Below are 22,091 nucleotides of genomic sequence, written 5' to 3'. Positions count from 1 at the left end.
CTGTCCTGCTGCATGGGACCAACTGTCTGCACTCTGTCACCTGCACCACAAGTCACAGAGTGGAGACAGTTAATGACAGAGCACCTCTGCCCCCCCCTCTTCTTTCCCCACTCTCTTCTCTCCCCCCCCCTCGCTCTCCTCCCCCCCTCGCTCTCTTATCCTCCCCCCCCTCGCTCTCTTTTCCTCCCACCTCGCTCTCTTTTCCTCCCCCCCTCGCTCTCTTTTCCTCCCCCTCCCTCGCTCTTTCCCCCTCGCTCTCTTTTCCTCCCCCCCCGCTCTCTTTTCCTCTCCCCCTCGCTCTCTTTTCCTCCTCCCCTCGCTCTCTTTTCCTCCCCCCCTCGCTCTCGTTTCCTCCCCCTCGCTCTCTTTTCCTCCCCCCCTCGCTCTCTTTTCCTCCCCCCTCGCTCTCTTTTCCTCCCCCCTCGCTCTCTTTTCCTCCCCCCCTCGCTCTCTTTTCCTCCCCCCCTTGCTCTCTTTTCCTCCCCCCCCTCGCTCTCTTTTCCTCCCCCCCCCTCGCTCTCTTTTCCTCCCCCCCCTCGCTCTCTTTTCCTCCCCCCCCTCGCTCTCTTTTCCTCCCCCCCCTCGCTCTCTCTCTCTTTTCCCTCGCTCTCTCCTGGCATGGTCAGTACAGAAATCTCTCCATCGTGGAGGGGTGAGAGGGAGTAATAAACACGGAGTCCCTACTGTGTCTGTGTATTTATTTCTAATAAAGTTTTTCTCTGTGTGATGTCTTTTTTTTTTTTTTTTTTCAAACCCTTTGTTGGAGATTCTTAATGGCCAGGTCAAACTTGGCCTGACATTAAGAATCTCGGGCTTTATACCAGCTGGTAAAACATAGCTGATATTAACCCCTTATTACCCAGCCTGCCACCTGCCACCAGGGCCACTGGAAGAGTTGGATACAGCGCCAGAAGATGGCACTTCTATGAAAGCGCCATTTTCTGGGGCGGCTGTGGACTGCAATTCGCAGCGGGGGGCCCAGAAAGTTTGGGCACCCTGCACTACGGATTCCAATCCCCAGCTGCCTAGTTGTACCTGGCTGGACTCAAAAATTTGGCGAAGCCTACGTCATTTTTTTTTTTTAATTGTTTCATGAAATTCATGAAATAAAAAAAAAAAAAAAAAAGGGTTTCTCTATATTTTTGGTTCCCAGCCGGGTACAATTAGGCAGCTGGGGGTTGGGGGCAGCCCGTAGCTGCCTGCTGTACCTGGCTAGCATACAAAAATATGGCGAAGCCCACGTCATTTTTTTAAAAATGTTTTCAGGCAAAAACCTTTATAAAAAAAAAAAAATGCTTCCCTGGATTTCTATTGCCAGTGAAAGTAACACCAAGCAGCTGGGGCTAGCAGCCAGTAGCTGCTTGGGTTACCCTTAGCAATAGAAAATGCAGCGGGAGCCCACAAACAATGTGATTTTTTTTTTTTGATTTTTTTTTTTTTTTAATGAATTTTTTAAAAAAAAAAAATCGACATGGGCTTCGCCCATCGAGCACCAGAGCATTTTACTGCTCAATTCATCCCAAGTAATCAGATGACTCCAGTGTCGGCCGATTACTTGTTCTGTGTCCCCCTGCATCCATTGCAGCGTGTACGGGCTGTGAGGTCAGCGGAGTTCAGTCCAGCACTGGAGTCAGCTGAATTGAACTCCAGCCTGCACACGCTGCGATGGATGCAGGGGGACATAGAACAAGTAAGGTCTAAGCCACACGGCGAGAAAAATAGTGCGAGTGGAGTGCGATAAAACATCGCATTCCACTCGGACCAATATTAGCCTGTGTGTCAGCGCACATGAGCGATTATTTTCTCCGCCCTAATTGGACCGAGAAAACAATCACAGCATGCTACAACTGTAATGCAAGACTCTCTCTTTTACCCATTCAAGTGTATGTGGTGAGAGAAAAATCACACTGCACTTGCGGTACATCGGTGGACTACGGAGGAGAGAGGGAGAGAAATCCCTCCCACCCCTCCTCAGTGCTGGCCCACCCCTCGAGTGCCGGACCGCCTCCCGCAGCTGAGGTCTGCTCGCACAGTCGGACCTCAGTCGCAGGGACACACGCATGACACTCAGCTCTGCTGTACTGAGCGTGAGCCAAATGTAATGCGAGGGGATCGCAGTAATCCCCGTGTGGCCCCAGCCTGATCGGCCGACACTTGAGTCAGCTGATCTGAACTCAGCTGAACTCCTGTACACACAGCCCGCACACACAGCCCGCACACGGTCACATGTGATCGGCAGCAGGCAGTGACTGCTGTTAAGGCTACATTCACATGACCGTTCCGTTTTTGCGGGCCACAGAAAACGGTCCTTTTTTTCCTGGATGCATCCTAGTGGCAGCCGTGTGACATCTGCGTGCCTTCCGTTTTTTTTTGCGGACCGCAAAAAACGGAAGCAGCAAGAAAGATAAATAGATGAGTAGATATAGAGATGGATAGATAGATATAGAGACAGAGGGATACAGGGATGAATGAATGAATGAATGAATAGAGGGCTGGATAGATAGATAGATAGATAGATAGATAGATAAGAAAGACATATATAATGTCCTACCCCCCTGCATATTCTAAGCTGGCACCCTTTTGTGACTTTCATGTGGCACTAAGGTGCTTAGTCTTGTATTTAGCCAAAAAATAAATAAACGATAAAAAAAAATGACATGCGGTCCCTTTAACTTTTGTAGCCAGCTAGGGTAAAGCAAACGGCTGCAGCCTGCAAACCACAGCTGGCAGCTTCACCTTGGCTGGTAATCCAAAACAGAGGGCACCCCACGCTGTTATTTTAAATTAACTAAATAATTTAAAACAAAAAACACGGGGTCCCCCGAAATTGGATCACCAGCCAAGGTAAAGCGGACAGCTTTGGTCTAGTATTCTCAGACTAGAGAGGTTCACCGTTATTGGACACTCCCCAGCCTAAAAATAGCAGGCTGCAGCCGCCCCAGAAGTAGCGCTTCCATTAGATGTGCCAGTCCTGGTGCTTCGCGCCATCTCATCCCGTTGCCCTGGTGCGGTGGCAAACGGGGTAATATATGGGGTTAATACCAGATGTGTAATGTCACCTGGCATCAAGCCCTGGAGTTAGTGATGTCAGGCGTGTATCAGATACCCGACATCACCAACCCAGGCAGTAATAAAAAAAAAAAAAAATAGACAACAAACACATTTTTATTTGAAAAAACACTCCCCAACACATTCCCTCTTTCACCAATTTATTAGAAAGAAAAACAAATCCAGGTCTGGTGTAATACAAGGGGGTCCCACGATGATCCATACCATAGTCAATGTCCCAGTCAATGAAGAACAGAATGTTCCCTATTTGCTGGAAGAGCCGTGCAGTGACCTGAGCTAACATCAATAGGTCAGCCCAGGTCACTGCAGGGCATGACGAGTGCTGCTATCAGGAGGTTAGCGAGGTATATTACCTGCGATGATCGCTGAACTCCTGACAGCAGCGCTGTCACCGAGTTCAATGACCGCCGCCTTCACAAACAAAGTATCGCGAGTGGCCCGTGATGTCACAACTAGTCACAGTCTCGGGTCGACAGCGAGAGGTGATGTGACAAGCGGCGGGCATAGAAGGCAGTGACGACCGCTGACGTCAGGAGAGCAGGACTTCATCACCGTAGGTAATGAACTTACTAACCTCCTGACGGTAGCGCTTGTCATCCCCGCGGCTGCTGACACTGCAGTGCGGGCCGCTGCTGACACTGCTGAGCGGGCAGCCGCGGGGCTGGAGCGGGACACTGACTGCACGGGCACCCAACGAAAGTCACATGGAAGTGCTTCCGTGTTGCTTCCGAGAATTTTGCGGACCCATTGACTTGTATTGAGCCACGGTTCGTTATTACGGAACAGAATTGGACATGTTCCATAATACGGAGCGGACATACGGCATCCGATGTGTTTTATTTTTGTAGGATCGGATGCACATGGAAGTGCTACCATGTACCATCCGATCCTACACAAAAGACATTGAAAATATGGTCCTATCTGTGGGGCCGCAAAAAAACAGGAACTGACCAGAACAAACGGAACGGTCATGTGAATGAGCCGACCTGCAGCCATTGCAGCGTGTGCGGGCTGTGAGATCAGGAGTCAGCTGACTCCAGCGCCGGCCGATAAATTCTGTGTCCTGCTGCAGAAGGATCCTGTAAAATAATGGTTGCATGCGCTGCACATTTAATCCACAGGATCCGGTCATATGCGGTTTGCGGATGATACGGACGACACACAGACTAGGCAAGAGGGAAAAAAGCAATCTCATCACCCTGTCACTTTTTTTCCCCAATTATTTTTTTCACATGTTGCGCTGGCTAATAATCATAATTTCTGTACACACACACACACATTATATATATATATATATATATATATATATACACACACACACACACACTCTCATACACTCACACACACACACACACTCACTTTCTTCCCCTGGCTGTGTAGAGCTGCTGCTGTCTCTGTGATTTCTCTCAGTGCATCCACATAGGGAAGATGCAGGGAGTAGGCTTTGGGTGGAGAGCTGAGTGGGGTGTTACACACAGTGGGTGTGTTAGATAAGCTAGACACCGCCCTAGAGCCACAAAGAATTCTGGGACTTGTAGGAACTGAACACAGGAAGTCAGAGGAGAGATTAACCCCATCAGAGCTGGAGCCAGCAATGAGCATGTGCTGCTAGTGCACAATAAAACGTAATTTTGCTGAAAAAACATAATAGATGCGTTGAGGGGCACATATTAGCAAGATTTATCAGGAAAAAAACAAATCAGTTTTGGTAACTGGACAACTTCTTTAATACTGGCTAGTAAAACAAAGCTAGTATTAACCCTTATTACCCAGCAAGCCACTGTCACCAGGGCTGCTGAAGAGTTGGATACAGCGCCAGATGATGGCGCTTCTATGAGAGCGCCATTTTCTGGGGCGGCTGCGGACTGCAATTCGCAGCAGAGGGGCCCAGAAACCTCGGGGTAACCTGTGCTGCGGATCCAATCCCCAGCTGCCTAGTTGTACCCGGCTGGACACAAAAATGGGGCGAAGCCTACGTCGTTTTTTTTTTTTATTATTTCATGAAATTCATTAAATAATTAAAAAAAGGGCTTCCCTATATTTTTAGTTCCCAGCCAGGTACAAATAGTTAGCTGGGGGTTGGGGGCAGCCCGTACCTGCCTGCTGTACCTGGCTAGCATACAAAAATATGGCGAAGCTCACATCATTTTTTTTGTAGTTTTTTGGCAAAAAAAATAAAAAAATGCTTCCCTGGATTTTCCATTGCCAGTGAAGGTAACACCAAGCAGTGGGGGTTAGCAGCCAGTAGCTGCTTGGATTACCCTTACCTAGCAATACAAAAAATGCAGCGGGAGCCCATATATATTTTTTTTAATTATTTATTTAAATAACTAAAAACAAAAAGGGCTTCCCTGTATTTTGATTGCCTGACATGACAGTGCTGTAAAAATAAATCTTTAAAAAAAATGACGTAGCGCTCCGCGGTATTTTTGATTCTCAGCGCAGATAAAGCAGACAGCTACGGGATGCCACACCCATCTGCCTGGTGTTACCTTGGCTGGCAATAAAAATACAGGAAAGCCCATTTTTTTTTTATTTAAAAAATAGTTAAAAAAAAAATGACGTTGGGTCCCCCCATTTTTGATAGCCAGCAAGGGTAAAGCAAAAAGGAAAATATCATTACTTACAGCAAGATGGAATTGCAGCTGTATATTGCTCAGGCCAAAAGACTACTGCTACTCCAGCAGGATACAGCTAAACCCCCACTAGGTGGAGGCAACACAGGTGCAGGTGGAGCCATTCACACTCACTTCTAAATATGGAGGAGGTGATGGCTGGATGGTAAAACTGCACACTGGTGGCTTGCATAGAGCACTGTTCACACTAGCAGACGCACAGTCACAAACCCGCAGCCTATTAGGTGACGCCCATACTATTAGATCAGGCGGGCTGCCAAGCCGTACCCCCACTGCGCGCTACGTAGGGACAGAAACTCTGATAGCAAGGCCTAACAACAAGGGGCCTGGCTGTATCCTGTACAAAAAAGGTTTTGAGGTTTTTTGTTAGCGTTATGGCCATAAGACGTAAGCCCACAACCCTCGTCACGGGAACCTCATGCTTGTAGGTCCCTACACTATATATAATATAAAAAAGCAAAAAGGAAAATATCATTACTTACAGCAAGATGGAATTGCAGCTGTATATTGCTCAGGCCAAAAGACTACTGCTACTCCAGCAGGATACAGCTAAACCCCCACTAGGTGGAGGCAACACAGGTGCAGGTGGAGCCATTCACACTCACTTCCAAATATGGAGGAGGTGATGGCTGGATGGTAAAACTGCACACTGGTGGCTTGCATAGAGCACTGTTCACACTAGCAGACGCACAGTCACAAACCCGCAGCCTATTAGGTGACGCCCATACTATTAGATCAGGCGGGCTGCCAAGCCGTACCCCCACTGCGCGCTACGTAGGGACAGAAACTCTGATAGCAAGGCCTAACAACAAGGGGCCTGGCTGTATCCTGTACAAAAAAGGTTTTGAGGTTTTTTGTTAGCGTTATGGCCATAAGACGTAAGCCCACAACCCTCGTCACTGGAACCTCATGCTTGTAGGTCCCTACACTATATATAATATAAAAAAGCAAAAAGGAAAATATCATTACTTACAGCAAGATGGAATTGCAGCTGTATATTGCTCAGGCCAAAAGACTACTGCTACTCCAGCAGGATACAGCTAAACCCCCACTAGGTGGAGGCAACACAGGTGCAGGTGGAGCCATTCACACTCACTTCCAAATATGGAGGAGGTGATGGCTGGATGGTAAAACTGCACACTGGTGGCTTGCATAGAGCACTGTTCACACTAGCAGACGCACAGTCACAAACCCGCAGCCTATTAGGTGACGCCCATACTATTAGATCAGGCGGGCTGCCAAGCCGTACCCCCACTGCGCGCTACGTAGGGACAGAAACTCTGATAGCAAGGCCTAACAACAAGGGGCCTGGCTGTATCCTGTACAAAAAAGGTTTTGAGGTTTTTTGTTAGCGTTATGGCCATAAGACGTAAGCCCACAACCCTCGTCACGGGAACCTCATGCTTGTAGGTCCCTACACTATATATAATATAAAAAAGCAAAAAGGAAAATATCATTACTTACAGCAAGATGGAATTGCAGCTGTATATTGCTCAGGCCAAAAGACTACTGCTACTCCAGCAGGATACAGCTAAACCCCCACTAGGTGGAGGCAACACAGGTGCAGGTGGAGCCATTCACACTCACTTCCAAATATGGAGGAGGTGATGGCTGGATGGTAAAACTGCACACTGGTGGCTTGCATAGAGCACTGTTCACACTAGCAGACGCACAGTCACAAACCCGCAGCCTATTAGGTGACGCCCATACTATTAGATCAGGCGGGCTGCCAAGCCGTACCCCCACTGCGCGCTACGTAGGGACAGAAACTCTGATAGCAAGGCCTAACAACAAGGGGCCTGGCTGTATCCTGTACAAAAAAGGTTTTGAGGTTTTTTGTTAGCGTTATGGCCATAAGACGTAAGCCCACAACCCTCGTCACGGGAACCTCATGCTTGTAGGTCCCTACACTATATATAATATAAAAAAGCAAAAAGGAAAATATCATTACTTACAGCAAGATGGAATTGCAGCTGTATATTGCTCAGGCCAAAAGACTACTGCTACTCCAGCAGGATACAGCTAAACCCCCACTAGGTGGAGGCAACACAGGTGCAGGTGGAGCCATTCACACTCACTTCCAAATATGGAGGAGGTGATGGCTGGATGGTAAAACTGCACACTGGTGGCTTGCATAGAGCACTGTTCACACTAGCAGACGCACAGTCACAAACCCGCAGCCTATTAGGTGACGCCCATACTATTAGATCAGGCGGGCTGCCAAGCCGTACCCCCACTGCGCGCTACGTAGGGACAGAAACTCTGATAGCAAGGCCTAACAACAAGGGGCCTGGCTGTATCCTGTACAAAAAAGGTTTTGAGGTTTTTTGTTAGCGTTATGGCCATAAGACGTAAGCCCACAACCCTCGTCACGGGAACCTCATGCTTGTAGGTCCCTACACTATATATAATATAAAAAAGCAAAAAGGAAAATATCATTACTTACAGCAAGATGGAATTGCAGCTGTATATTGCTCAGGCCAAAAGACTACTGCTACTCCAGCAGGATACAGCTAAACCCCCACTAGGTGGAGGCAACACAGGTGCAGGTGGAGCCATTCACACTCACTTCTAAATATGGAGGAGGTGATGGCTGGATGGTAAAACTGCACACTGGTGGCTTGCATAGAGCACTGTTCACACTAGCAGACGCACAGTCACAAACCCGCAGCCTATTAGGTGACGCCCATACTATTAGATCAGGCGGGCTGCCAAGCCGTACCCCCACTGCGCGCTACGTAGGGACAGAAACTCTGATAGCAAGGCCTAACAACAAGGGGCCTGGCTGTATCCTGTACAAAAAAGGTTTTGAGGTTTTTTGTTAGCGTTATGGCCATAAGACGTAAGCCCACAACCCTCGTCACGGGAACCTCATGCTTGTAGGTCCCTACACTATATATAATATAAAAAAGCAAAAAGGAAAATATCATTACTTACAGCAAGATGGAATTGCAGCTGTATATTGCTCAGGCCAAAAGACTACTGCTACTCCAGCAGGATACAGCTAAACCCCCACTAGGTGGAGGCAACACAGGTGCAGGTGGAGCCATTCACACTCACTTCCAAATATGGAGGAGGTGATGGCTGGATGGTAAAACTGCACACTGGTGGCTTGCATAGAGCACTGTTCACACTAGCAGACGCACAGTCACAAACCCGCAGCCTATTAGGTGACGCCCATACTATTAGATCAGGCGGGCTGCCAAGCCGTACCCCCACTGCGCGCTACGTAGGGACAGAAACTCTGATAGCAAGGCCTAACAACAAGGGGCCTGGCTGTATCCTGTACAAAAAAGGTTTTGAGGTTTTTTGTTAGCGTTATGGCCATAAGACGTAAGCCCACAACCCTCGTCACGGGAACCTCATGCTTGTAGGTCCCTACACTATATATAATATAAAAAAGCAAAAAGGAAAATATCATTACTTACAGCAAGATGGAATTGCAGCTGTATATTGCTCAGGCCAAAAGACTACTGCTACTCCAGCAGGATACAGCTAAACCCCCACTAGGTGGAGGCAACACAGGTGCAGGTGGAGCCATTCACACTCACTTCCAAATATGGAGGAGGTGATGGCTGGATGGTAAAACTGCACACTGGTGGCTTGCATAGAGCACTGTTCACACTAGCAGACGCACAGTCACAAACCCGCAGCCTATTAGGTGACGCCCATACTATTAGATCAGGCGGGCTGCCAAGCCGTACCCCCACTGCGCGCTACGTAGGGACAGAAACTCTGATAGCAAGGCCTAACAACAAGGGGCCTGGCTGTATCCTGTACAAAAAAGGTTTTGAGGTTTTTTGTTAGCGTTATGGCCATAAGACGTAAGCCCACAACCCTCGTCACGGGAACCTCATGCTTGTAGGTCCCTACACTATATATAATATAAAAAAGCAAAAAGGAAAATATCATTACTTACAGCAAGATGGAATTGCAGCTGTATATTGCTCAGGCCAAAAGACTACTGCTACTCCAGCAGGATACAGCTAAACCCCCACTAGGTGGAGGCAACACAGGTGCAGGTGGAGCCATTCACACTCACTTCCAAATATGGAGGAGGTGATGGCTGGATGGTAAAACTGCACACTGGTGGCTTGCATAGAGCACTGTTCACACTAGCAGACGCACAGTCACAAACCCGCAGCCTATTAGGTGACGCCCATACTATTAGATCAGGCGGGCTGCCAAGCCGTACCCCCACTGCGCGCTACGTAGGGACAGAAACTCTGATAGCAAGGCCTAACAACAAGGGGCCTGGCTGTATCCTGTACAAAAAAGGTTTTGAGGTTTTTTGTTAGCGTTATGGCCATAAGACGTAAGCCCACAACCCTCGTCACGGGAACCTCATGCTTGTAGGTCCCTACACTATATATAATATAAAAAAGCAAAAAGGAAAATATCATTACTTACAGCAAGATGGAATTGCAGCTGTATATTGCTCAGGCCAAAAGACTACTGCTACTCCAGCAGGATACAGCTAAACCCCCACTAGGTGGAGGCAACACAGGTGCAGGTGGAGCCATTCACACTCACTTCTAAATATGGAGGAGGTGATGGCTGGATGGTAAAACTGCACACTGGTGGCTTGCATAGAGCACTGTTCACACTAGCAGACGCACAGTCACAAACCCGCAGCCTATTAGGTGACGCCCATACTATTAGATCAGGCGGGCTGCCAAGCCGTACCCCCACTGCGCGCTACGTAGGGACAGAAACTCTGATAGCAAGGCCTAACAACAAGGGGCCTGGCTGTATCCTGTACAAAAAAGGTTTTGAGGTTTTTTGTTAGCGTTATGGCCATAAGACGTAAGCCCACAACCCTCGTCACGGGAACCTCATGCTTGTAGGTCCCTACACTATATATAATATAAAAAAGCAAAAAGGAAAATATCATTACTTACAGCAAGATGGAATTGCAGCTGTATATTGCTCAGGCCAAAAGACTACTGCTACTCCAGCAGGATACAGCTAAACCCCCACTAGGTGGAGGCAACACAGGTGCAGGTGGAGCCATTCACACTCACTTCCAAATATGGAGGAGGTGATGGCTGGATGGTAAAACTGCACACTGGTGGCTTGCATAGAGCACTGTTCACACTAGCAGACGCACAGTCACAAACCCGCAGCCTATTAGGTGACGCCCATACTATTAGATCAGGCGGGCTGCCAAGCCGTACCCCCACTGCGCGCTACGTAGGGACAGAAACTCTGATAGCAAGGCCTAACAACAAGGGGCCTGGCTGTATCCTGTACAAAAAAGGTTTTGAGGTTTTTTGTTAGCGTTATGGCCATAAGACGTAAGCCCACAACCCTCGTCACGGGAACCTCATGCTTGTAGGTCCCTACACTATATATAATATAAAAAAGCAAAAAGGAAAATATCATTACTTACAGCAAGATGGAATTGCAGCTGTATATTGCTCAGGCCAAAAGACTACTGCTACTCCAGCAGGATACAGCTAAACCCCCACTAGGTGGAGGCAACACAGGTGCAGGTGGAGCCATTCACACTCACTTCCAAATATGGAGGAGGTGATGGCTGGATGGTAAAACTGCACACTGGTGGCTTGCATAGAGCACTGTTCACACTAGCAGACGCACAGTCACAAACCCGCAGCCTATTAGGTGACGCCCATACTATTAGATCAGGCGGGCTGCCAAGCCGTACCCCCACTGCGCGCTACGTAGGGACAGAAACTCTGATAGCAAGGCCTAACAACAAGGGGCCTGGCTGTATCCTGTACAAAAAAGGTTTTGAGGTTTTTTGTTAGCGTTATGGCCATAAGACGTAAGCCCACAACCCTCGTCACGGGAACCTCATGCTTGTAGGTCCCTACACTATATATAATATAAAAAAGCAAAAAGGAAAATATCATTACTTACAGCAAGATGGAATTGCAGCTGTATATTGCTCAGGCCAAAAGACTACTGCTACTCCAGCAGGATACAGCTAAACCCCCACTAGGTGGAGGCAACACAGGTGCAGGTGGAGCCATTCACACTCACTTCTAAATATGGAGGAGGTGATGGCTGGATGGTAAAACTGCACACTGGTGGCTTGCATAGAGCACTGTTCACACTAGCAGACGCACAGTCACAAACCCGCAGCCTATTAGGTGACGCCCATACTATTAGATCAGGCGGGCTGCCAAGCCGTACCCCCACTGCGCGCTACGTAGGGACAGAAACTCTGATAGCAAGGCCTAACAACAAGGGGCCTGGCTGTATCCTGTACAAAAAAGGTTTTGAGGTTTTTTGTTAGCGTTATGGCCATAAGACGTAAGCCCACAACCCTCGTCACGGGAACCTCATGCTTGTAGGTCCCTACACTATATATAATATAAAAAAGCAAAAAGGAAAATATCATTACTTACAGCAAGATGGAATTGCAGCTGTATATTGCTCAGGCCAAAAGACTACTGCTACTCCAGCAGGATACAGCTAAACCCCCACTAGGTGGAGGCAACACAGGTGCAGGTGGAGCCATTCACACTCACTTCCAAATATGGAGGAGGTGATGGCTGGATGGTAAAACTGCACACTGGTGGCTTGCATAGAGCACTGTTCACACTAGCAGACGCACAGTCACAAACCCGCAGCCTATTAGGTGACGCCCATACTATTAGATCAGGCGGGCTGCCAAGCCGTACCCCCACTGCGCGCTACGTAGGGACAGAAACTCTGATAGCAAGGCCTAACAACAAGGGGCCTGGCTGTATCCTGTACAAAAAAGGTTTTGAGGTTTTTTGTTAGCGTTATGGCCATAAGACGTAAGCCCACAACCCTCGTCACGGGAACCTCATGCTTGTAGGTCCCTACACTATATATAATATAAAAAAGCAAAAAGGAAAATATCATTACTTACAGCAAGATGGAATTGCAGCTGTATATTGCTCAGGCCAAAAGACTACTGCTACTCCAGCAGGATACAGCTAAACCCCCACTAGGTGGAGGCAACACAGGTGCAGGTGGAGCCATTCACACTCACTTCTAAATATGGAGGAGGTGATGGCTGGATGGTAAAACTGCACACTGGTGGCTTGCATAGAGCACTGTTCACACTAGCAGACGCACAGTCACAAACCCGCAGCCTATTAGGTGACGCCCATACTATTAGATCAGGCGGGCTGCCAAGCCGTACCCCCACTGCGCGCTACGTAGGGACAGAAACTCTGATAGCAAGGCCTAACAACAAGGGGCCTGGCTGTATCCTGTACAAAAAAGGTTTTGAGGTTTTTTGTTAGCGTTATGGCCATAAGACGTAAGCCCACAACCCTCGTCACGGGAACCTCATGCTTGTAGGTCCCTACACTATATATAATATAAAAAAGCAAAAAGGAAAATATCATTACTTACAGCAAGATGGAATTGCAGCTGTATATTGCTCAGGCCAAAAGACTACTGCTACTCCAGCAGGATACAGCTAAACCCCCACTAGGTGGAGGCAACACAGGTGCAGGTGGAGCCATTCACACTCACTTCCAAATATGGAGGAGGTGATGGCTGGATGGTAAAACTGCACACTGGTGGCTTGCATAGAGCACTGTTCACACTAGCAGACGCACAGTCACAAACCCGCAGCCTATTAGGTGACGCCCATACTATTAGATCAGGCGGGCTGCCAAGCCGTACCCCCACTGCGCGCTACGTAGGGACAGAAACTCTGATAGCAAGGCCTAACAACAAGGGGCCTGGCTGTATCCTGTACAAAAAAGGTTTTGAGGTTTTTTGTTAGCGTTATGGCCATAAGACGTAAGCCCACAACCCTCGTCACGGGAACCTCATGCTTGTAGGTCCCTACACTATATATAATATAAAAAAGCAAAAAGGAAAATATCATTACTTACAGCAAGATGGAATTGCAGCTGTATATTGCTCAGGCCAAAAGACTACTGCTACTCCAGCAGGATACAGCTAAACCCCCACTAGGTGGAGGCAACACAGGTGCAGGTGGAGCCATTCACACTCACTTCTAAATATGGAGGAGGTGATGGCTGGATGGTAAAACTGCACACTGGTGGCTTGCATAGAGCACTGTTCACACTAGCAGACGCACAGTCACAAACCCGCAGCCTATTAGGTGACGCCCATACTATTAGATCAGGCGGGCTGCCAAGCCGTACCCCCACTGCGCGCTACGTAGGGACAGAAACTCTGATAGCAAGGCCTAACAACAAGGGGCCTGGCTGTATCCTGTACAAAAAAGGTTTTGAGGTTTTTTGTTAGCGTTATGGCCATAAGACGTAAGCCCACAACCCTCGTCACGGGAACCTCATGCTTGTAGGTCCCTACACTATATATAATATAAAAAAGCAAAAAGGAAAATATCATTACTTACAGCAAGATGGAATTGCAGCTGTATATTGCTCAGGCCAAAAGACTACTGCTACTCCAGCAGGATACAGCTAAACCCCCACTAGGTGGAGGCAACACAGGTGCAGGTGGAGCCATTCACACTCACTTCCAAATATGGAGGAGGTGATGGCTGGATGGTAAAACTGCACACTGGTGGCTTGCATAGAGCACTGTTCACACTAGCAGACGCACAGTCACAAACCCGCAGCCTATTAGGTGACGCCCATACTATTAGATCAGGCGGGCTGCCAAGCCGTACCCCCACTGCGCGCTACGTAGGGACAGAAACTCTGATAGCAAGGCCTAACAACAAGGGGCCTGGCTGTATCCTGTACAAAAAAGGTTTTGAGGTTTTTTGTTAGCGTTATGGCCATAAGACGTAAGCCCACAACCCTCGTCACGGGAACCTCATGCTTGTAGGTCCCTACACTATATATAATATAAAAAAGCAAAAAGGAAAATATCATTACTTACAGCAAGATGGAATTGCAGCTGTATATTGCTCAGGCCAAAAGACTACTGCTACTCCAGCAGGATACAGCTAAACCCCCACTAGGTGGAGGCAACACAGGTGCAGGTGGAGCCATTCACACTCACTTCCAAATATGGAGGAGGTGATGGCTGGATGGTAAAACTGCACACTGGTGGCTTGCATAGAGCACTGTTCACACTAGCAGACGCACAGTCACAAACCCGCAGCCTATTAGGTGACGCCCATACTATTAGATCAGGCGGGCTGCCAAGCCGTACCCCCACTGCGCGCTACGTAGGGACAGAAACTCTGATAGCAAGGCCTAACAACAAGGGGCCTGGCTGTATCCTGTACAAAAAAGGTTTTGAGGTTTTTTGTTAGCGTTATGGCCATAAGACGTAAGCCCACAACCCTCGTCACGGGAACCTCATGCTTGTAGGTCCCTACACTATATATAATATAAAAAAGCAAAAAGGAAAATATCATTACTTACAGCAAGATGGAATTGCAGCTGTATATTGCTCAGGCCAAAAGACTACTGCTACTCCAGCAGGATACAGCTAAACCCCCACTAGGTGGAGGCAACACAGGTGCAGGTGGAGCCATTCACACTCACTTCTAAATATGGAGGAGGTGATGGCTGGATGGTAAAACTGCACACTGGTGGCTTGCATAGAGCACTGTTCACACTAGCAGACGCACAGTCACAAACCCGCAGCCTATTAGGTGACGCCCATACTATTAGATCAGGCGGGCTGCCAAGCCGTACCCCCACTGCGCGCTACGTAGGGACAGAAACTCTGATAGCAAGGCCTAACAACAAGGGGCCTGGCTGTATCCTGTACAAAAAAGGTTTTGAGGTTTTTTGTTAGCGTTATGGCCATAAGACGTAAGCCCACAACCCTCGTCACGGGAACCTCATGCTTGTAGGTCCCTACACTATATATAATATAAAAAAGCAAAAAGGAAAATATCATTACTTACAGCAAGATGGAATTGCAGCTGTATATTGCTCAGGCCAAAAGACTACTGCTACTCCAGCAGGATACAGCTAAACCCCCACTAGGTGGAGGCAACACAGGTGCAGGTGGAGCCATTCACACTCACTTCCAAATATGGAGGAGGTGATGGCTGGATGGTAAAACTGCACACTGGTGGCTTGCATAGAGCACTGTTCACACTAGCAGACGCACAGTCACAAACCCGCAGCCTATTAGGTGACGCCCATACTATTAGATCAGGCGGGCTGCCAAGCCGTACCCCCACTGCGCGCTACGTAGGGACAGAAACTCTGATAGCAAGGCCTAACAACAAGGGGCCTGGCTGTATCCTGTACAAAAAAGGTTTTGAGGTTTTTTGTTAGCGTTATGGCCATAAGACGTAAGCCCACAACCCTCGTCACGGGAACCTCATGCTTGTAGGTCCCTACACTATATATAATATAAAAAAGCAAAAAGGAAAATATCATTACTTACAGCAAGATGGAATTGCAGCTGTATATTGCTCAGGCCAAAAGACTACTGCTACTCCAGCAGGATACAGCTAAACCCCCACTAGGTGGAGGCAACACAGGTGCAGGTGGAGCCATTCACACTCACTTCTAAATATGGAGGAGGTGATGGCTGGATGGTAAAACTGCACACTGGTGGCTTGCATAGAGCACTGTTCACACTAGCAGACGCACAGTCACAAACCCGCAGCCTATTAGGTGACGCCCATACTATTAGATCAGGCGGGCTGCCAAGCCGTACCCCCACTGCGCGCTACGTAGGGACAGAAACTCTGATAGCAAGGCCTAACAACAAGGGGCCTGGCTGTATCCTGTACAAAAAAGGTTTTGAGGTTTTTTGTTAGCGTTATGGCCATAAGACGTAAGCCCACAACCCTCGTCACGGGAACCTCATGCTTGTAGGTCCCTACACTATATATAATATAAAAAAGCAAAAAGGAAAATATCATTACTTACAGCAAGATGGAATTGCAGCTGTATATTGCTCAGGCCAAAAGACTACTGCTACTCCAGCAGGATACAGCTAAACCCCCACTAGGTGGAGGCAACACAGGTGCAGGTGGAGCCATTCACACTCACTTCCAAATATGGAGGAGGTGATGGCTGGATGGTAAAACTGCACACTGGTGGCTTGCATAGAGCACTGTTCACACTAGCAGACGCACAGTCACAAACCCGCAGCCTATTAGGTGACGCCCATACTATTAGATCAGGCGGGCTGCCAAGCCGTACCCCCACTGCGCGCTACGTAGGGACAGAAACTCTGATAGCAAGGCCTAACAACAAGGGGCCTGGCTGTATCCTGTACAAAAAAGGTTTTGAGGTTTTTTGTTAGCGTTATGGCCATAAGACGTAAGCCCACAACCCTCGTCACGGGAACCTCATGCTTGTAGGTCCCTACACTATATATAATATAAAAAAGCAAAAAGGAAAATATCATTACTTACAGCAAGATGGAATTGCAGCTGTATATTGCTCAGGCCAAAAGACTACTGCTACTCCAGCAGGATACAGCTAAACCCCCACTAGGTGGAGGCAACACAGGTGCAGGTGGAGCCATTCACACTCACTTCCAAATATGGAGGAGGTGATGGCTGGATGGTAAAACTGCACACTGGTGGCTTGCATAGAGCACTGTTCACACTAGCAGACGCACAGTCACAAACCCGCAGCCTATTAGGTGACGCCCATACTATTAGATCAGGCGGGCTGCCAAGCCGTACCCCCACTGCGCGCTACGTAGGGACAGAAACTCTGATAGCAAGGCCTAACAACAAGGGGCCTGGCTGTATCCTGTACAAAAAAGGTTTTGAGGTTTTTTGTTAGCGTTATGGCCATAAGACGTAAGCCCACAACCCTCGTCACGGGAACCTCATGCTTGTAGGTCCCTACACTATATATAATATAAAAAAGCAAAAAGGAAAATATCATTACTTACAGCAAGATGGAATTGCAGCTGTATATTGCTCAGGCCAAAAGACTACTGCTACTCCAGCAGGATACAGCTAAACCCCCACTAGGTGGAGGCAACACAGGTGCAGGTGGAGCCATTCACACTCACTTCCAAATATGGAGGAGGTGATGGCTGGATGGTAAAACTGCACACTGGTGGCTTGCATAGAGCACTGTTCACACTAGCAGACGCACAGTCACAAACCCGCAGCCTATTAGGTGACGCCCATACTATTAGATCAGGCGGGCTGCCAAGCCGTACCCCCACTGCGCGCTACGTAGGGACAGAAACTCTGATAGCAAGGCCTAACAACAAGGGGCCTGGCTGTATCCTGTACAAAAAAGGTTTTGAGGTTTTTTGTTAGCGTTATGGCCATAAGACGTAAGCCCACAACCCTCGTCACGGGAACCTCATGCTTGTAGGTCCCTACACTATATATAATATAAAAAAGCAAAAAGGAAAATATCATTACTTACAGCAAGATGGAATTGCAGCTGTATATTGCTCAGGCCAAAAGACTACTGCTACTCCAGCAGGATACAGCTAAACCCCCACTAGGTGGAGGCAACACAGGTGCAGGTGGAGCCATTCACACTCACTTCCAAATATGGAGGAGGTGATGGCTGGATGGTAAAACTGCACACTGGTGGCTTGCATAGAGCACTGTTCACACTAGCAGACGCACAGTCACAAACCCGCAGCCTATTAGGTGACGCCCATACTATTAGATCAGGCGGGCTGCCAAGCCGTACCCCCACTGCGCGCTACGTAGGGACAGAAACTCTGATAGCAAGGCCTAACAACAAGGGGCCTGGCTGTATCCTGTACAAAAAAGGTTTTGAGGTTTTTTGTTAGCGTTATGGCCATAAGACGTAAGCCCACAACCCTCGTCACGGGAACCTCATGCTTGTAGGTCCCTACACTATATATAATATAAAAAAGCAAAAAGGAAAATATCATTACTTACAGCAAGATGGAATTGCAGCTGTATATTGCTCAGGCCAAAAGACTACTGCTACTCCAGCAGGATACAGCTAAACCCCCACTAGGTGGAGGCAACACAGGTGCAGGTGGAGCCATTCACACTCACTTCCAAATATGGAGGAGGTGATGGCTGGATGGTAAAACTGCACACTGGTGGCTTGCATAGAGCACTGTTCACACTAGCAGACGCACAGTCACAAACCCGCAGCCTATTAGGTGACGCCCATACTATTAGATCAGGCGGGCTGCCAAGCCGTACCCCCACTGCGCGCTACGTAGGGACAGAAACTCTGATAGCAAGGCCTAACAACAAGGGGCCTGGCTGTATCCTGTACAAAAAAGGTTTTGAGGTTTTTTGTTAGCGTTATGGCCATAAGACGTAAGCCCACAACCCTCGTCACGGGAACCTCATGCTTGTAGGTCCCTACACTATATATAATATAAAAAAGCAAAAAGGAAAATATCATTACTTACAGCAAGATGGAATTGCAGCTGTATATTGCTCAGGCCAAAAGACTACTGCTACTCCAGCAGGATACAGCTAAACCCCCACTAGGTGGAGGCAACACAGGTGCAGGTGGAGCCATTCACACTCACTTCCAAATATGGAGGAGGTGATGGCTGGATGGTAAAACTGCACACTGGTGGCTTGCATAGAGCACTGTTCACACTAGCAGACGCACAGTCACAAACCCGCAGCCTATTAGGTGACGCCCATACTATTAGATCAGGCGGGCTGCCAAGCCGTACCCCCACTGCGCGCTACGTAGGGACAGAAACTCTGATAGCAAGGCCTAACAACAAGGGGCCTGGCTGTATCCTGTACAAAAAAGGTTTTGAGGTTTTTTGTTAGCGTTATGGCCATAAGACGTAAGCCCACAACCCTCGTCACGGGAACCTCATGCTTGTAGGTCCCTACACTATATATAATATAAAAAAGCAAAAAGGAAAATATCATTACTTACAGCAAGATGGAATTGCAGCTGTATATTGCTCAGGCCAAAAGACTACTGCTACTCCAGCAGGATACAGCTAAACCCCCACTAGGTGGAGGCAACACAGGTGCAGGTGGAGCCATTCACACTCACTTCCAAATATGGAGGAGGTGATGGCTGGATGGTAAAACTGCACACTGGTGGCTTGCATAGAGCACTGTTCACACTAGCAGACGCACAGTCACAAACCCGCAGCCTATTAGGTGACGCCCATACTATTAGATCAGGCGGGCTGCCAAGCCGTACCCCCACTGCGCGCTACGTAGGGACAGAAACTCTGATAGCAAGGCCTAACAACAAGGGGCCTGGCTGTATCCTGTACAAAAAAGGTTTTGAGGTTTTTTGTTAGCGTTATGGCCATAAGACGTAAGCCCACAACCCTCGTTACGGGAACCTCATGCTTGTAGGTCCCTACACTATATATAATATAAAAAAGCAAAAAGGAAAATATCATTACTTACAGCAAGATGGAATTGCAGCTGTATATTGCTCAGGCCAAAAGACTACTGCTACTCCAGCAGGATACAGCTAAACCCCCACTAGGTGGAGGCAACACAGGTGCAGGTGGAGCCATTCACACTCACTTCCAAATATGGAGGAGGTGATGGCTGGATGGTAAAACTGCACACTGGTGGCTTGCATAGAGCACTGTTCACACTAGCAGACGCACAGTCACAAACCCGCAGCCTATTAGGTGACGCCCATACTATTAGATCAGGCGGGCTGCCAAGCCGTACCCCCACTGCGCGCTACGTAGGGACAGAAACTCTGATAGCAAGGCCTAACAACAAGGGGCCTGGCTGTATCCTGTACAAAAAAGGTTTTGAGGTTTTTTGTTAGCGTTATGGCCATAAGACGTAAGCCCACAACCCTCGTCACGGGAACCTCATGCTTGTAGGTCCCTACACTATATATAATATAAAAAAGCAAAAAGGAAAATATCATTACTTACAGCAAGATGGAATTGCAGCTGTATATTGCTCAGGCCAAAAGACTACTGCTACTCCAGCAGGATACAGCTAAACCCCCACTAGGTGGAGGCAACACAGGTGCAGGTGGAGCCATTCACACTCACTTCCAAATATGGAGGAGGTGATGGCTGGATGGTAAAACTGCACACTGGTGGCTTGCATAGAGCACTGTTCACACTAGCAGACGCACAGTCACAAACCCGCAGCCTATTAGGTGACGCCCATACTATTAGATCAGGCGGGCTGCCAAGCCGTACCCCCACTGCGCGCTACGTAGGGACAGAAACTCTGATAGCAAGGCCTAACAACAAGGGGCCTGGCTGTATCCTGTACAAAAAAGGTTTTGAGGTTTTTTGTTAGCGTTATGGCCATAAGACGTAAGCCCACAACCCTCGTCACGGGAACCTCATGCTTGTAGGTCCCTACACTATATATAATATAAAAAAGCAAAAAGGAAAATATCATTACTTACAGCAAGATGGAATTGCAGCTGTATATTGCTCAGGCCAAAAGACTACTGCTACTCCAGCAGGATACAGCTAAACCCCCACTAGGTGGAGGCAACACAGGTGCAGGTGGAGCCATTCACACTCACTTCCAAATATGGAGGAGGTGATGGCTGGATGGTAAAACTGCACACTGGTGGCTTGCATAGAGCACTGTTCACACTAGCAGACGCACAGTCACAAACCCGCAGCCTATTAGGTGACGCCCATACTATTAGATCAGGCGGGCTGCCAAGCCGTACCCCCACTGCGCGCTACGTAGGGACAGAAACTCTGATAGCAAGGCCTAACAACAAGGGGCCTGGCTGTATCCTGTACAAAAAAGGTTTTGAGGTTTTTTGTTAGCGTTATGGCCATAAGACGTAAGCCCACAACCCTCGTCACGGGAACCTCATGCTTGTAGGTCCCTACACTATATATAATATAAAAAAGCAAAAAGGAAAATATCATTACTTACAGCAAGATGGAATTGCAGCTGTATATTGCTCAGGCCAAAAGACTACTGCTACTCCAGCAGGATACAGCTAAACCCCCACTAGGTGGAGGCAACACAGGTGCAGGTGGAGCCATTCACACTCACTTCCAAATATGGAGGAGGTGATGGCTGGATGGTAAAACTGCACACTGGTGGCTTGCATAGAGCACTGTTCACACTAGCAGACGCACAGTCACAAACCCGCAGCCTATTAGGTGACGCCCATACTATTAGATCAGGCGGGCTGCCAAGCCGTACCCCCACTGCGCGCTACGTAGGGACAGAAACTCTGATAGCAAGGCCTAACAACAAGGGGCCTGGCTGTATCCTGTACAAAAAAGGTTTTGAGGTTTTTTGTTAGCGTTATGGCCATAAGACGTAAGCCCACAACCCTCGTCACGGGAACCTCATGCTTGTAGGTCCCTACACTATATATAATATAAAAAAGCAAAAAGGAAAATATCATTACTTACAGCAAGATGGAATTGCAGCTGTATATTGCTCAGGCCAAAAGACTACTGCTACTCCAGCAGGATACAGCTAAACCCCCACTAGGTGGAGGCAACACAGGTGCAGGTGGAGCCATTCACACTCACTTCCAAATATGGAGGAGGTGATGGCTGGATGGTAAAACTGCACACTGGTGGCTTGCATAGAGCACTGTT

The sequence above is a fragment of the Anomaloglossus baeobatrachus genome (assembly GCF_048569485.1).
Source record: "Anomaloglossus baeobatrachus isolate aAnoBae1 chromosome 3 unlocalized genomic scaffold, aAnoBae1.hap1 SUPER_3_unloc_3, whole genome shotgun sequence".
In the NCBI taxonomy this organism is placed as follows: Eukaryota; Metazoa; Chordata; class Amphibia; order Anura; family Aromobatidae; genus Anomaloglossus; species Anomaloglossus baeobatrachus.
This window is presented reverse-complemented; position numbering follows the sequence as displayed.